This window comes from Sapajus apella, unplaced genomic scaffold (genome assembly GCF_009761245.1).
Source record: "Sapajus apella isolate SASKATOON/1434 unplaced genomic scaffold, GSC_monkey_1.0 scaffold108, whole genome shotgun sequence".
NCBI classification, from domain to species: domain Eukaryota; kingdom Metazoa; phylum Chordata; class Mammalia; order Primates; family Cebidae; genus Sapajus; species Sapajus apella.
The window spans coordinates 4,156,874-4,170,954 of NW_022437048.1; positions in this window are offsets into that span (position 1 = coordinate 4,156,874).

Below are 14,081 nucleotides of genomic sequence, written 5' to 3' on the forward strand. Positions count from 1 at the left end.
GGTTTTTGAGATATTTCAGGTTGGTTTGGACACAAGAAAGGCTCTACTTTTCTGTCTTTTTCATTGTTTTTTGTTTTGTTCTGTTTTGTTATTAGCGTGCTCATGATCTTGTGTGTCTCATGAAATTATCACCTTCTTTTAAACTGTCTACTATTAAACCCTTCATATTTTAAGCACACATTTATGCTTGAACTGCCTACATATTCTTTCAAATAAAGTAAACTACTCTCATGAGAGCTTTAGAGCTCTTAGTTTAATGGCCTGACACTTTCTTTGGGTGATATGTGTCAACCTTGGTTCCAGAGCTTGGGGCAGAGGGAGTGACACAATTTGCGCCACTCAGAATAAGATGTTAGTCTCTTTTTTAGTTTGCTTCTTTTCTCAGCAAATCTCCATCCTATGACTGAACTATGGCAGTGACTATTTGGTACTCAGAGTTCTTAGTATTCTGTGCCTGAGTTAAAAGCTCTGTGTTACGACAGTGGCTGGATGAAAGAAGGGACACATTTTTGGCCTCTCTTTCCTGGAATTTAGCCTCTGTAACATATAAATGAAGTGTGTGAATGAAAAACTCGGGAGGCTTTCCCCTCCAAAAAAATAATATAACCCTCCTGTGGAAGTTTCATGGAGGTAGAGCTTCATGCTGTTGTCTACACCTGCCTGCAGTAGAATGTCTGTCACACTGAGTGAGGGTAGGCTAGAAAACAAGCCATTGTTTAAATGCCACAGGCCCTTGCTGTTCTTAACAACTCTTACTAGATGTTCTTTATTTTATTTTATTTTATTTTATTTTATTTTATTTTATTGCCTTTTAGGTTTTGGGGTACATGTGAAGAACTTGTAGGATTGTTGCATAGGTACGCACATGGCAGTGTGATTTGCTGCCTTCCTCCCCATCACCTATATTTGGCATTTCTCCTCATGTTATTCCTCTCCAACTCCCCACCCCTCACTGTCCCTCTCCTATTTCCTTCCCACAGATCCCAGTGTGTGATGCTCCCTGCCCGATGTCCATGTGTTCTCATTGTTCAACACCCGCCTATGAGTGAGATCATGTGGTGTTTGATTTTCTGTTCTTGTGTCAGTTTGCTGAGAATCATGGTTTGCAGGTTCAACCATGTCCCTACAAAGAACACAAACTCATCATTTTTTATGGCTTTATAGCATTACATGGTGTATATGTGCCACATTTTCCCTGTCAAGTCTATCATCGTTGGGCATTTAGGTTGGTTCCAAGTCTTTGCTATTGTAAACCGTGCCACAAAGAACATTTGTGTGCATGTGTCCTTATAATAGAATGATTTATAATCCTTTAGATATATATCCAGTAATGGGATTGCTGGGTCAAATGGAATTTCTATTTCTGGTCCTTGAGGAATTGCCACACTGTCTTCCACAATGGTTGAACTAATTTACACTCCTACCAACAGTGTAAAAGTGTTCCTATTTCTCCACATCCTCTCCAGCATCTGTTGTCTCCAGATTTTTTAATGATCGCCATTCTAACTCGTGTGAGATGGTATCTCAATGTAGTTTTGATTTGCATTTCTTTAATGACCAGTGATGATGACCATTTTTTCATATGTTTGTTGGCCTCATATATGTCTTCTTTTATAAAGTGTCTGTTCATATCCTTTGCCCACTTTTGAATGGGCTTCTTTGTGTTTTTCTTGTAAATCTGTTTTAGTTCTTTGTAGATTCTGGATATTAGCCTTTTTTTCAGATGGGTAGATTGCAAACTTTTTTCCCATTCTGTTGGTTGCTGATTCACTCTAATGACTGTTTCTTTTTCTGTACAGAATCTGTGGAGTTTGATTAGGTCACATTTGTCTATTTTGGCTTTTGTTGCCAATGCTTTGGTGTTTTAGTTATGAAATCCTTGCCTATGCCTATGTCCTGAATGGTTTTGCCTAGATTTTCTTCCAGGGTTTTTAAGGTGTTAGGTCTTATGTTTAAGTCTTTAATCCATCTGGAGTTAATTTTAGTGTAAGGTGTCAGGAAGGGGTCTAGTTTCTGCTTTCTACACATGGCTAGTCAGTTTTCCCAACACCATTTATTATACAGGGAATCCTTTCCCCATTGCTTGTTGTTGTCATGTTTGTCAAAGATCAGATGGTTGTATATTTGTGGTGTTGCCTCTAAGGCCTCTGTTCTGTTCCATTGGTCTATATCTCTGTTTTGGTACCAGTACCATGCTGTTTTGATTACTGTAGTCTTGTAGTATAGTTTGAAGTTAGGTAGTGTGATGCCTCAAGCTTTGTTCTTTTTGCTTAGAATTGACTTGGCTATGTGGGCTCTCTTTTGATTCCACATGAAGTTTAAGGTGGGATTTTCCAGTTCTGTGAAGAAGGTCATTGGTAGCTTGATGGGGATAGCATTGAATCCGTAAATTACTTTGGGCAGTATGGTCATTTTGATAATATTGATTCTTCCTAACCATAGCATGGAATGTTTCTCCATCTGTTTGTGTCCTCTCTTATTTCTTTGAGTAGTGCTTTGTAGTTCTCCTTGAAGAGGTCCTTTACATTCTTTCTTATTTGTGTTCCTAGGTATTTTATTCTCTTTGTAGCAATTGTGAGTGGCAGTTCGTTCTTGATTTGGCTCTCTTTTAGTCTGTTATTCGTGTATAGGAATGCTTGTGATTTTTGCACATTGATTTTATATCCTGAGACTTTGCTGAAGGTGCTTATCAGTTTCAGGAGATTTTGGGCTGAGACAATGGGGTCTTCTAAATATACAATCATGTCGTCTGTAAATAGGGACAAATTGACTCCTTCCTTTCCTAATTGAATACCGTTTATTTCTTTTTCTTGACTGATTGCTTGGCCTAGAACTTCCAATATTATATAGAATAGGAGTGGTGGGAGAAGGCATCCTTGTCTGGTGCCAGATTTCAAAGTGAATGCTTCCAGTTTTTGTCCATTCAGTATGATATTGGCTGTGAATTTGTCATAAATAGCTTTTATTATTTTGAGATACGTTCTGTCAATACCTAGTTTATTGAGGGTTTTTAGCATAAAGGGCTATTCAATTTTGTCAAAGGGCTTATCTGCATCTATTGAGATAATCATGTGGTTTTTGTCTTTGGTTCTGTTTATGTGGTGAACTATGTTTATAGATTTGCATGTGTTGAACCAGCCTTGCATCCCTGGGATGAAGCCTATTTGATCATGGTGTATAAGCTTTTTGATGTACTGTTGCAGTCGGTTTGCCAGTAGTTTATTGAAGATTTTTGCATCTAAGTTCATCATAGATATTGGCCTGAAGTTTTTTTTTCCTGTTGAGTCTCTGCTGGGTTTTGGTATCAGGATAATGTTGGTGTCATAAAATGATTTGGGAAGGAGTCCCTCTTTTTGGATTGTTTGGAATAGTTTCAGAAAGAATGGTACCAGCTCCTCCTTGTACGTCTGGAAGAATGCGGCTGTGAACCCATCTGGACCTAGGCTTTTTTTGGTTGGTAGGTTATTAATTGTTGCCTCAACTTCAGCCCTTGTTATTGGTCTATTCAGGTTTTGACTTCTTCCTGGTTTAGGCTAGGGAGAATGCAAGAGTCCAGGAATTTATCCATTGCTTCTAGGTTTACTAGTTTATGTGCATAGAGTTGTTTTTAATAATCTCTGATAATGATTTGTATTTCTGTGGAATCTGTGGTGATAACCCCTTTACCATTTTTTATTGAATCTGTTTGATTATTCTCTTTTTTCTTTTTTATTAATCTGGCTAGTGATCTGTCTATTTTGTTGATCTTTTGAAAAAACCAGCTCCTGGTTTATTGATTTATTTATTGAAAAAAAATTTATTGATTTTTTTTGAAGGGTTTTTTGTGTCTCTATCTCCTTCAGTTCTGCTCTAATCTTAGTTATTTCTTGTGTTCTGCTAGGTTTTGGGTTTTTTTTTTTATCTTGCTACTTTAGGTCTTTCAATTTTGACGATAGGGTGTCAATTTTAGATCTTTCTTTGCTTCTCATTTGGGAATTTGTTGCTATATATTTTCCTCTAGAGACTGCTTTAAAAGTGTCCCAGAGATTCTTGTATGTTGTTTCTTCTTTCTTGTTCGTTTCAAAGAACATATTTATTTCTGCCTTTATTTCATTGTTAATCCAGTCAACATTCAAGAGCCAGTTGTTCAGTTTCCATGAAGCTGTGCAGTTCTGAGTTAGTTTCTGAATTTTGAGTTCTAACTTCATTGCACTGTGGTCTGAAAGACTTCTTGTTATGATTTCCGTTCTTTTGCATTTGCTGAGGAGTGATTTACTTCCAATTATGTAGTCAATTTTAGAGTAGGTGTGATGTTGTGCTGAGAAGAATGTATATTTTGTGGATTTGGGGTGGAGAGTTCTGTAAATGTCTATTAGATTTGCTTGTTTCAGGTCTGATTTCAAGTCCTGGATGTTCCTGTTAGTTTTCCATCTCATTGATCTATCTAATATTGACAGTGGACTGTTAAAGTCTCCCACTATTATTGTGTGGGAGTCTAAGTCTCTTTATATGTCATTAAGAGCTTGCTTTATGTACCTGGGTGCTTCTTTATTGGGTGCGTATATATGTAGGATTGTTAGTTCTTCTTGAGGTATTGATTCTTTTACCATTATGTAATACCCTTCCTTTGTCTCTTTTGATCTTTGTTGGTTTAAAGTCCATTTTATCAGAGACTAGGATTGTAACTTCTGCTTTTTTTTTTTTTTTTGCTCTCAATTTGCTTAATAAATCTCCCTCCATCCCTTTATTTTGAGCCTATATGTGTCCTTGCACATGAGGTGGGTCTCCTGAATATGGCACACCAATGGGTCTTGACTTTTTATCCAATTTGCCGGTCTGTGTGTCTTGACTGGGGCATTTAGCCCATTTACATTTAATATTAATATTGTTATGTGTGAATTTGATCCTGCCCTTTTGATGCTAGCTGGATGTTTTGCCTGTTAGTTGATGCATTTTCTTCATTGTGTTGATGGTCTTTACCATTTGGTATGTGTTTTGCAGTGGCTGGTGCTGGTTGTTCCTTTCCTAGTTTAGTGCTTCTTTCAAGTGCTTCTGTAAGGCAGGCCTGATGGTGAGGAAATCTCTCAGCAATTGCTTGTCCATAAAGGATTCTTTTTATCCTTCACTTATGCAGCTTAGTTTGGCTGGATTTGAAAATCTAGATTGAAAGTTCTTTTCTTTAAGGATGTTGAATATTGGTTCCCACTCTCTTCTGGCTGGTAGGGTTTCTGCAGAGAGATCCACTGTGAATCTGATGGGTTTCTCTTTGTGGGTAACTAGACCTTTCTCTCTGGCTACTCTTAGCATTTTTCCCTTCATTTCAACCCTGGTGAATCTGACGATTATGCGCCTTGTGGTTGCTCTTCTTGAAGAGTATCTTTGCAGTTTTCTATTTCCTGGACTTGAATGGTGGTCTGGTTTGCTAGATTGGGGAAGCTTTCCTGGATAATATCCTGAAGAATGTTTTCCTGCTTGGATTCATTCTCTCCATCACATTCAGGTACACCTAGCAAATGTAGATTAGGTCTTTTCACATAATCTCATATTTGTTGGAGGCTTTGTTCATTTCTTTTCACTCTTTTTTCTTTATTCTTGCCTTCTCATTTTATTTCATTGAGTTGATCTTCAATCTCTGATATCCTTCCTTCTGCTTGGTCGATTTGGCTATTGAAGCTTGTGTATGCTTCACTAAGTTCTCGTGCTGTGTTTTTCAGCTCCATCAAGTCATTTATATTCTTTTCTGAGCTATTTATTCTAGTTAGCATCTCATCTAACCTTTTTTCTAGGTTCTTAGTTTCTTTGCATTGGGTTAGCACATGTTCTTTTAGCTCTGAGAAGTTTGTTATTACCCACCTTCTGAAACTTGTTTCTGTCAATTCATCAGGTTCATTCTCCATATATTTTTGATTCCTAGTTGGTGAGGAGTTGTGATCCTTTGGAGGAGGAGAGGCATTATGGTTTTTGGTGTTTTCGTCTTTTTGCACCAGTTTCTTCCCATCTTAGTGGATTTATCTACCTGTGGTCTTTGTAGTTGGTGACTTTCGGATGAGGTCTCTGAGTTTGCATCCTTTTTGTTGATGTTGAAGTTATTTCTTTCTGTTTCTTAGTTTTCCTTCTAACATTTGGGCCCCTCTGCTGTAGGACTGCTGGAGGTCGACTCCAGACCCTACTTGCCTGGAGATCACCCATGGGTGCCGCAGAACAGTAAAGGTTGCTGCTGGTTTCTTTTCCTGTTATTTTTGTCCCAGAAGGGTACCTGCCAGATGTTGGCCTGAGCTCTCCTTTATGAGGTGTCTCTTTGTATATATAGGGGTTGGGGAGCTACTTGAGGAGACAGTCTGTCCCTTATAGGAGCTCAATTGCTATGCTGAGAGCTCTGTTGTTCTGTGCAGAGCTGCTGGGCAGGTGCCTTTAAGTCTGCTACAACAGAATTCATAACTGCCTCTTTTCCCAGGTGCTCTGTCCTAGGAAGGTTGGCTTTATTTATAAGTTCTTGTCATGCTGCTGACTTTTTTCATAGATGCCCTGCCCCTCAGGGAGTAGTCTAGTCACAGTCTGCCAGCAGAGGTGTTGCTGAGCTGCCACAGGCTCTTCCCAGCTGCTGCGTGAACTGTCTCAGTAGTGGCAGACTGCCTCGGAAGTGGTGGTCACCCTTCCCCTCAATGAGCTGGACAGTTCTGGATCTAGCTGCACTTGCTGCAAAACTCTCAATCCAGAGCATTTCAGATTGCTTATTTTGTGGGGGTGGTACCTGCTGAGCCAGATCGCCTGGCTCTCTGTCTCTGCCCCCTCCCTTTCAGTTGAATGGGTGGCTCTGTCTCCCAGGCATTCCAGGTACCAGTAGAAATAGCTCCCAGATCTGTGTGAGTTTCTGTGCGCCAATCCAGCACTGGCTGAAACTGCTGTGCTGGAAACTCATAGCACTTTTTGGCCCAGGAATCTCCTAGTCTGTGGGCAGTGAAAATTTATATTGAAATGCAGTAGGCACTCTCCCTCTGTGTTGTTCTTTCTGGGAACTGCACTTCAGAGCTGTTCCTATTCAGCCATCTTGGATCTTCCCCCGAAAAAAAATATATTTCTAATCATTAAATAGGTATTAAAATTCCAAAAAACAATTTTTTACTTGACAAGGTAAGTAAGTTTTGAAAAGATATTCTGTCATGGAAAGAAAAGTCTTGCATCATAACCTTTCTTGTTGGAATAAGCTGAAGAAATCCCATCTATCAGGTTTCTCAGCTTCAAATACAACTAATTTCTTTTTTTTTCCTTTGAGTTCTATCAAATTTCCAGAAACAAAACATGCAACATTTTTTGATGATAAATATCACAGTTGCCACACAGGCCAGCAGGAACCCCATTACAGCCAAAGAGTGGTACTGGAAACAGGTGACATCATGGTTGTAACTCAAAGGTGTTTTGCTTCTTTGTGATGCATGGCAAACTCAATCCAGAAGACTGCTCGATTTAAAGGCTTCATTGGTTGATCATGATGAATTCGTGGTAATTTCATAGTGTTTTCTTTACATCTGAATGATAAACATAAAGATAACACTGAAAGTAAGTTTATTTGTCTGAGCATATCAAGTCCATTAAAGGTTTTTACTTTTTACATTTTATTTATTTATTTATGGAGTCTTGCTCTGTTGCCCAGGCTTGAGTACAGTGGTGCAATCTCAGCTCACTGCAAGCTCCACATCCCAGAAGGTCAGGCAATGTTTCTGCCTCAGCCTCCTGAGTAGCTGTGACTACAAGTGTGTGCCACCATGCCCAGCTAATTTTTGTATTTTTAGTACAGGCAGGGTTTTCCATGTTGTCCAGGCTGGTCTCAAACTCCTGACCTCAGGTTATCCACCACTTTGGCCTCCTAAAGTGCTGGGACTACAGGCATGAGCCACTGTGCCTGGACAGTACCACAGGGATGTTTTATTGCCCATTTACCCCACATAGTGATCCCGCTTTCCTATTTCTTTTTACTCCTTATATAGTTTGTTAAGCCCTCAATATTTTAAATAGTATATTGTAGTTACTCTGGAAATTATACCCCCATCTTCTTTTAATTCTAACTTATTTGTTTGGTGAATAGATGAATTATTTTTATGAAGATTTTTCCCTCACAGTGATATGTCCTTGATATTTCTGCTCAGAAAGTGCACACTTGGTCATTTTCACAAACCATAGAATAACAGTGATTTAAACAGGAACACCCTTTGACTCTTTTCTGTTTTTTTATTTGTTAGTTTTACATGCTCAGTCTAGCTCTCAACCTTCACAATTTATTGGCTGATTGATCTTTTGCTTGTGGTATTGCCCTTGGAGCATAAATTGCTTCATATCCTGATCCAATAACATTTAGGCACTTTTGCAGTGATAGTTTTTGTGGCATTTCAGGGTGACTTGGACACAAGAAAGGATCTTCTTTTCTATCGCTCTCTCTCTCTTTTTCTGATTAGCTTTCTTGTGGTCTTGTTTGTATCACTCATGAAATTACCATCTTCTTTTACTGTTACCAAAAAACCTTTCATATCTTGACAATACCTTTAAACTTGAACTTCCTATACATTCTTTCAAATAAAGTAAATTACTCCATGAGAGCTTTAGAAACCCTTTCTTTAATGGTGTGACTCTTTCCTTGGGAAAAATGTGCCAACCTCAGCCCCCAAAGAGTAAGGCACTAGCCTGCAGTCTTAATTTGCTTCTTCCTTTGTGGAACCTCCATCCTATAAATGAATTATTATAATGATTATTTGGCACTCAGAGTTCCTAGTATGCTTTGCCTGAGTAAAACCTCTGTGTTTTGACAGCAGCTAGATGAAAGAAGAGAAACTTTTCTGGTCTCTCTTGTCTGGAATTTAGCCTCTTTAACATATAGATGAAGTGTCTGTGCGTGAAAAATTCAGGAATCTTACTCCCTCCCAAAAACACAATATGGTTCTCTTGTAGTGGTTACACAGATGGGGAGTTCAATTGTCTAGTCTGCACATGCTTCCAGTAAAATTTCTGTTGCACTGAGTGAAGGTAGGCTAGAAAGTAAGTCATTGGCTAAGTGCCACAAGGTCTTGCTGTTTTTAACAAACTGCAGTAGATGTTCCTTGGTAATTGTTTATTTATTTGCTGCATATCTTAAGGGCAATTCCTAATATATTGTTCAATTTGTTAATTAATTTTATTTTTTTTAACCCTTTTCTCTGTTCGCCCAGAGAATACTTGCAGGCAGTACTTTCAGATTCAGCATTTACTGCGAGATAATTTTGCCACAAAATTATCTTGCTTTTATTACTATTTTTGCATGCTCTAGCATAATAACTTTGGAAACAAAAAAAAATCATTCTACTTTTAGCATTCTATTTTTAGTAGTAGTATTTAAGTTTACGAGATATAGAAATTTTTGATCACTGAAAATGTCAAATCCTGGAAAATGTAGCATGATCTTAACATTGTTCTCAAGCAGTTGTTGGTTGAAGATTAATTTGATTAATTCAGTTTTTCTCAAATAGATGATTCAGATGACTCTGATGTTCATTCTATTTAGATATAACTCCAAGAAGAGTTTTTACAATGTATGTTCACATTGAAAATGAGTCAGATTTGCTTCAGCCTCAAAGAGTGTATTTCTGTAAAAACTAAATGAGCGCTGGCTGTGAGCTGCACTGTTTTTTTCCTAAACCAGAAAACGGTAAAACCATAAAGAGATGTGGTTTCACAAAGTTTCCCAGGCTGGCCCTGAACTCCTGGGCTCAAGTAATCTTCCCTCCTCAGTCTCCTGAGTAGCTGGGACTATAGGCGCATGCCACTGCAGTCAGCTTCTCCTAATATGTTTAAATAGTCATCTCTAAAAATGATTTTTACCATTTATCCTTCTTACATTTCAGAGACGATTCAGGGTACTTTTTATGCTATCAATCTGGAAGTGAGTAGGTCAAAGTTTTCTTCTAAAATATGTGTCTACCTTCTTGTCATAAATTTGTCCTGCCCCAGCATTCCTTTTTAGACAACATGGGTTGTTTAAGACCTAGTCATAGCTTGTCACTTTTGATTTTATTAAAACTTCCCTTCCTCGTGTAGTGGTTTGAGACAGAATCTACTTTTTTCTCATCCTAATGGCCAGAAATGCAACACTTCACTCACAATGGTGGTGACCATGATATAACCTAATGATCAATAGCAGAGTCATATAATAATTTTCTCCTTCATGTGTGTTTCCTTTAGGTAGCCATTTCTCAACTCCTACAGAGAAGTTTAGGAAATATTGACTATGGGCCTTAATAAGAGCCTCTCCCACAGAAGTTCCCCTGTCCACTTCCAGGTAGCATGTTGAGCTCTCTGCCACCTCTGGACTTTCTGTTAGTTTTCTGTCATCATCATAAACATCACTTAGGAACTCTGAGTAATAAACTTATCCTATTTGATGCATTTTGGTCTTACTTTCTCATTTCATTATACTTTACCTAACATACATCTGAAACTCACCTCCCCACCCCCATCAGGGCTTTCCAGGGTCTTGATTTATGGCTAGTCTCAAAAAGGAGACTTCAATATTAAATTGGAAAGAATTCATAACAATATAAATCACAACATTTTTGAATATATTTAATAACGGAACAATTAGAACATAAAAATTTAATTTTATACATCACAGAATTGCTATTTAGAAACAAATAGGGCATGTTATAGCCTATTGAGTAATATTTTTCAATGCAAATAAGCATATAACTTCAACAAATTGTTAAACAAAACACTTTGTTTTATCAAGAAACAACAAAATGTTTCATTTAACATTAACATTTTGTTGAAGTTACATACTTATTTGCATTAACAAATATTACCCAATAGGGTATAGAATAATGCTAACACATAATGTCAGAGTGCAAGGCATGGAGGGTGGCAGAATGTGAGATGCCTGTCAAAAGAGTACAAAGTTACCTTTTGATGTGGAAAAAAAATACTTTGTATCTAGATACTGGCACAACCTTGCAAATGTGTTAAATACCACTGAATTTTACACATTAAATGGGTAAAGTGTATAGTTTTGTGGTGTGAAATTTCTGTATCAATTATTTTTTAAATTTTATCAAGTGGATGACCAGATTTGACCAAGAGGTCACAGTTGGTCAGCACTTGGTTTATGCTACAAATTTAACTCCCACATGCTTGAAGTAGTAAATACTGTCATTTTTATTATTTACATTAGAAACATATTTTGAAACTATATTATGTAATTACTGTATATGAACACTAAAATTATTATTATGGAAATTTTTTGGTTTGTTTAATGATAATAATGCAAATTTTATTTTGCCATACAAACAATTGTTTTAGTGCTTTTCAATATTATTCCATTCATTCTTTCAGCAACCTCATGGTATTGATAATGTTATGGCAACCATTGCCATTTCATTGGGGAGGAAGCTGAGGCAAATAAAATCCAAGTAACTTGTCCAACCCCGCATCACTTTATAGTGGTTTCTGAGACTTTAATCAAGACCTTCTGGATCCAGAGTACCAGCTCTTAACTACGATGTTATGTTGACTCTCCTATTTGGGGTACAGATATTTTCAAAATGTGGTTTCCCACTTATGTAGATTTATATTAATTGTAATTTTATTACAAATGTGTAATTTAAAATATGTGGAATTATTATTCCAGCTATGTATCACTGCATAACAATTTGTTCCCAAATGTAGCCTTAAAACAACTGTAATCTTATTATCATCTCTCAGAGTCTGTGTGTTAGGTGGGCTCAGTTAACTCCTTCCACAGAGTTTCTTAGGTAGCTACTTTCCTATGGTGTCTGAGTCTGTAATTATCTGAAGATCATTCACTTTCGTACTTAGTGATTTGCGTGGAAAAGCTCAAAGTGCTAGTGGGCTACCAAGATTTTTAGGCATATATTTGTGTCTCTCTACCAAGTTGTCATTTATTATGGAGACTACATTTTGAATTGATGAAGTGTTGGGTAATAGTGAGGAAAAAGGAGACGTGAAAATAATAAACAGAAAGAAAGAAAGAGAAACAGAGAGAGAACATGCTGTGCTTCCACAAGAGCTTTGAAACTTTAGCTGAATTATTTTCATTACTTTCTTTTTGTTGAGAAAGCTACAAAGTTTGCCAGGCTTCAAAGGGAGGTGATATTACTTGATAGGAAAATTGTCAATGTATTTATTGTCATGTCACAAAATAACAAAAAATATAGCCTTTTGAAGAAGGCAGCAGAAGTTATTAAACTATTGTATGATTCATAAAATATTAAAATAGTAAAATAAAGTATATCAAAATTGCCTGAATTTATATTTCTATAATTACTGAAATTTTTAAACATCGTATTATATTTATTCACAGATGTTAAAAAAAATAGAACAAATGTCCTAAAAACAAACTGCAAGTGGATATAATAGACAATATATAAGAAACATTATCAAGCTTTTGGAATGACACTAGTGAATTAATAATGGGATGTTACATTTTGGATCATATTTTTATCAATTTTTATTAGATTTCCTGTTTTGTTAGGTGATTAGGAGTTCTCACTGAGCAATGGATATCAATATTTTGTTATATGTGGTGTAGCATAGGTTTTATGTGAATTAATTCAGACTTATAAGCATAATAAATGAACATTATTAATCTTTGGCACTATGTAAGGTCTGTTTTTCTTTTATCTGTATCTGCTCCTGGATGATTTGTATGAAATATTTTGTTGTAAACTCTTCCACTATTTTCTCTAGCATCAATATCTTGTGTGTGTGTGTGTGTGTGTGTCTGTGTGTGTTTGTGTGTGTATGACATAATCTATGTGTGTATAATTATAAATATCCACGTATATTAGTTTTTAATCAAACCTTATGCTGGAGAATACCTTTTGTAAGAATTGGTTAATGGTAAGATTTTTTAGTGTCAAAGACAACTAGGCTTCTGTAAATCTGTACTACTTTGATCATAAATTGCTTCCCTGATGTGTAGATTAAAGGAGATTTATGGCTTGATTTAGCTATTTTCCTCAAAATTTATAAATTTTTTGTATTCTTTGTATATATTTTTCAGCATGCTGAAAAGTTTGTTTCCATATTATATTTATAGGAGGGAAGGATTAAAAGGCTCTGTGGAAGATAAAAATTTGGATATAATCATGTAAACTATAGTTATATAGAATAATAATTATTATTTCAAGCTGTCTTCAAAATATTGTATTTCACAACATATCTATTCGCTAGTTAAGTGGTGCTGAGTCTTGTTTTAAAAGAAATGGACATGTATATGTACATGCATATTTAGTAAGATTGATAATTTACTAAGTCTTTCTAGAGTACAATTTCTATATTATCACAACCTAAAATTAAGGATTTACATTTGTTATTAAAGGTCAAAAATTATGATAAAACCCATATTAAATTTAGGATTTTTTTTCTAGTTCTGTTAAGAATAACGATGGTATGTTGATGAGAATTAAATTGGATTTATAGATTTCTTTTGACAATATGGTCATTTTCACAAAATTGATCTACCCATCCATGAGCATGGGATGTATTTCCATTTGTTTGTTTCATCTATGATTTTTTCAGTTGTATTTTGTAGTTTTCTTTGTAGAAGTCTTTCACCTTCCTGGTTGGGTATATTCCTTAAGTATTTTTTTTTTCCTTTTTGCAGCTATTGTGAAAATGGATGCATTCTTAATTTGATAATCAGCTTTGAAACCTGCATAACCAAAGAAAGAATAAGAAAAAAGAACGAATCTGGAAGCATCACATTACCTAACTTCAAACTATATTAGAAGGCTATAGTTACAAAAGCAACATGGTATTGGCCTAATAACAGGCAAGTAGATCAATGGAACAGAATAGAGAATCCAGAAATAAAGCCAAATATTTGCACCCAACTGATCTTTGACAAAACAAGTAAAAACATAAAATGGGGAAATGATACTCTATTCAACAAATGGGGCTGGCATAATTTGCCATTCACAGGTAGAAGAATGAAACTGCATCCTTGTCTCTCACCTTATAAAAAAATCAACTCACAATGGATCAAATAATTGAATCTAAGACCTGAAACAATAAAAATTCTAGAAGATAGCATTGGAAAAACTCTTCTAGATATTGGGTTGGAC